A 4,313-nucleotide genomic window follows, 5' to 3' on the forward strand; every position below is an offset into this window, starting at 1 on the left:
CCATGCAAGAGCAGTTGCATTACTATTCAGGCAGCTGAGGCAGTCAATTGACATAGTTTAGTGTTCTTCACACCACAGGTGTTAACAATAGTCTCTCTTTTTAATCAAGCCAACTTTTCTTTGGGCTATTTTGCTGTCTGCTAGCTGCTCCTGGTTTCTTTTCTCTTATTTCACAGTACTGAAAACTCTTTAGCTCTTTTCAAAGTCATAGATCTACCAAGGGAGACCAGTCTTTAGCAGCAGCTAGGGTTCCAGTTTTTAGTTAGGCAGGAATGGAAGGGTGAGTCAGCTGAAGCTGCGGTTCTGTCTCTGCTCTGTGTAGCCATCACTCTGTAAAAATATGTTTTTCTTCATTCTGACTTCCCAAAACAAGATACATATCTTATTTGGAGGCATGTGGTATGTGGGAAAATACAGTATGTGGCTATCAGAAGTGGCTACTGCATGGCTTTGCTGGCCTCAGCCTCCCTGGGTGACCACATCTGGATCTTTAATCCATGTCCCTTCAGGGAAATGTGTGGATTTTGTTCATCAGGTTTGTTTCTTCAGTCAGTCTTCATCATCCAGCAACTGGAATGGTCAGGTAGATGTAGAAATACAGATCTTTGTAGGAACCTCATTCTTCCTCAGCAGAACAGTCAGCAGTTTCTCACTCTGGTTCCATTCATCCTCACCCTCCCTACAACACAGAGTTGGTGCATAACCCATTGCTGCCTAGTAAGTGCTTTTGGAATCAAATTCACCAGGGAATCAGGCTGATGAAGCTCTATTGATTTCATGGGAGCTGTGAACTGAGCCAGGGAGGAGCCTCTCAGTGGAGTTGCTTCATGTGGCTGCCCTGTACTCACCCTGTGAATATCCTTGCTACTCTGCTCTTTTTGCAGGAAATGAATTGTCTGAGAAGTCAGTCAGCTGGAGATGTCAATGTGGAGGTCAACACTTGTCCTGACCCAGATCTGAGGAAAAGGCCTGATGGCAAACAATGCCAGTATGAAAATACGATGGAGTGCAACCACAAAGAGGCTGAGCAGTGGCATGCGTGCAAGGTAAAATGCCCACACTATACCTGCAGACTCCTGGACATCTTGATAATACAGTGAGGGGCTCTCTAGACAGAACTCAAATAAAGAAATACTTACGGTGAGGAACAAAAGGAGAAGAGAAATTAAGAAAGAGTACCAGAGACATTTCAGTATCAGTTACACAATGAGAAAAAATGAATGCTGTATGCAATATGGCCAAGAGTGGATTCAAGTATTTAATTATATTTCCAAATTGCTTTTTAGTTCAGGGCAGGGGCAGCAAGATGGCTTGCAACATGTCATTACAGCTGCATAGTGGTATAACTGGGTGGGACTTCAGAGGAGTGGAATAACAGGGTCTCCTGCAGAGTGAGGAAGCTGTCGAGGATAACCAGGAGACAGGTGCACTGGAGAGCAGTGAAATGAAAGCTCCCAATAGCTCATGGCCTCCTTACAGCCTTTGATTAGCTACTCCTTTTCTTCCCTTCCTCACTGCTGAGTGCACCATCTTCTCCTGACACTGATCTTTAAAAACCCACTAAATATTTTCATTCTGTTCCTTTGTAACTTTTCAGATTGAGGAGGTGAATTAGGAGATCATCACCAGCAGTCAGGAGACAGGTCAAACAACAACCAGATCACTGAACTGAGATGTTGACTGCAAGCCCTGGAGATTGACCTGCAGGCGCAGCTCAGCCTAGTATGTCTTGCTACTACCACGCATATCTTACCTGTCTTTGAATGATAGATGGATTTCTGAGATAGTGGGTAACTAGTCATCCCTACCACTGTGGGTGGAAGTGATAATACAGCTGCCAGTTATGATGCTCGCAGGCACTTGCTTTTATTTCTACATTTGAACAACCCAACTTCCTGAGTCTTAATCAGTTACATTTCAGTATATCAGAATGGGACTCTGGAATCCTCGTTGTCTGAAACGGCATGTTGTTACAACACCCAGCTTGCTGGGATACAGGATCAGATTGCCTATGTGGAGCAGCAACTGACTGATCTACCAACGGAAATGGAGTGCCAGAATCAAGAATACCAGACCCTTCTTGATGTCAAATGCCACCTGAAGCAAGAGATTCAGACCTACCACTGCCTGCTGCAGGGAGGACAGAATGATACTGTGCATGTAGACTATAGGCTGAGGAACGCATAAGTCATACACTGGTGCTTTGAACTTTGGAACATGAGAACTAGCTTGGTTTCATCAGCAATTCACAGCTGGTTTAAAGGTTTGGCTAAGAAATACTTGAGTCAAAACATGAGTAAAACTTCTTTCCCTTCTTCCCAGTCTCCAGACATGGACAGGAGAACTCAGGGGAACAGATTCTATTCTACTTTTGATGGTAGAGCACTGTAGCATGTCTTGTCTTGCTATATGCTTCCCACTGTAGGCTGGTGAGGAGATTTTAAGAGATGTGGTAACTTACCCATTGCCACAATCAAGCAGGAGCTGGGATTGAAAATAAAACCCAGTATACTGACTTGGGTCTCCCATGATGTCCCCATGGCAAAACAGGGAGACTGCAGCCTCAACAACCTTATGGTCCGATGGCTGGGGAACCGGCTCTGTGGTTGGATCCAGAGAGTGACAATCAATGGAACGGTGTCAACATGGTGCATGATGACCAGTGGTGTCCCCTAGGGCTCTGTACTTGGACCAGTACTCTTTAATCTATTTATAAATGATCTGGATTCAGGTTTAGTTAGGGATGATCATATCTTGAGTAGAGGAGTTGGACTAGATGACATCTGGACATCCCTTCCTATCCTACTCTTTTGTGTCCTATGCTACAGGGGATACTTGTCTTCTCCTCTGAGAAAGTAATAATTCCTTTTCTCTCTCTTAACAGGTCATTGCAGAAGGACATGGGACTAACTAGACTGCCTGTCATTTCATCATGCATGACCCTTCCTTTCCCCCCGCTCACAAGCAAATCAGTGAAAAAGTGACAGCAAAGTGTATGGAAAAAGAAGGAGAAATGCAGTGGACATTTGCTTGGCTCTATTAATGCTATCCATCCAGTGAGGCGCATTTGAGTTGTTCAGAGGGGCCATATTTCTGTCTATCATGCTGCTTGCTTCTTACCTTTTGCAATGCTGTTTTTCCAACCACTGCTACCCAGTTGTGTGCTGTGGCCGGTAATTTACCAAATGGTTTCAACTAAAACTCTGCTACTGCTGATGCATCCAGAATCCTGTGCCTAGGAAGTGATTGCTTCCTTCAGTCTTTACATAGTGCATGGCGGCAACCATGCGAAAAGCTGCAGTTCTACACAATATGTTGCTTTTAACAAGCAATCTTGACCAAAAATGCTTGGCAACAGTGTCTCAACACAGGCTAAATCTCTGTGCAGCTTCCAAACTGTCTTTTGTTAGAACCAATGTGCCAGGAAATGTCCGTGTTCTCTCCCCTGCTGTGTAATTTCCTCACTGGATTCAAAGTAGGTGTAGGTTCTGGAAGAACCCCTGTGCACAGGGGAGGAGTGGCTATTCCTAGTGTAGAAGGTAGCATGAATAAAAGCAAAAATGGGGAGAACTGGAGACTATCAAGCAAGGATTGTCAACCGAGCACAGGAAGAGGGCTCAAGGAGAGTTGGTCAAAAGATTTCTATTGAACTTGTTTAGGGGAAGACCAGCTCTAGTCCTGAAGTTCAGTGCAGAAGACAGGTTATTCTGGAGGCCACTGCCTGTGGTTAATGGAGAGTTGCACTCCCCATGAAAGGCTGTGATAGAAAGGAGGGGCAGGGGGGAGGCAGAGTGAACACAGCCTCCAAAGTCATAGAAAAGAAATACAACGGCAACAAAAGAACTGATACTACAATGTACAAATGAAGATACTAGGAAGAAGACCATTAGTTCCAGGGCCAGGAAACAGTCTGAAATCAGGAATTATTAAATACTTTATGTGGCAGGTTTTCACGCAAAACTATATAGAGCCCAGATATTTTTTTGATACTAGGTTGTTTTATTCTGCAACATAGTCACCATACACTCTCTACTAGGGGATGTTGTATTTAATTCCAGAAAGTTTATATTAATGAAATTAAGTTTTGACAGCAGTGCCCCATCCCCATACAGAGTTTTAGTTGTAACTAAATGAAAGCATCTGGAGAGCAAGAATAAAGAGCTAAGGTACACACCATTTATGCACCATAACTTTAACTTCTGCCTCATTTTGCAGCCCTGCATTCTTAGTTACCCACCTGCAGAACCCACCAGGTCTCTGATAACTGTGGAGAAGCCAAGTGTGGCAGAATGGGAGGTTTGGTTGCTAGGAGG

At 44.1% G+C, this 4,313-nt stretch overlaps 1 pseudogene; it reads left to right on the forward strand.

Annotated features, from left to right (window-relative positions):
* LOC109289173 overlaps nt 1–2,676 on the forward strand; it is an 18,615-nt pseudogene extending 15,939 nt beyond the window's left edge.
* The last annotated feature ends 1,637 nt before the right edge of the window (nt 2,677–4,313 follow it).

Source organism: Gavialis gangeticus, unplaced genomic scaffold, assembly GCF_001723915.1.
Source record: "Gavialis gangeticus isolate Ggan-Ray unplaced genomic scaffold, GavGan_comp1, whole genome shotgun sequence".
NCBI lineage: Eukaryota > Metazoa > Chordata > Crocodylia > Gavialidae > Gavialis > Gavialis gangeticus.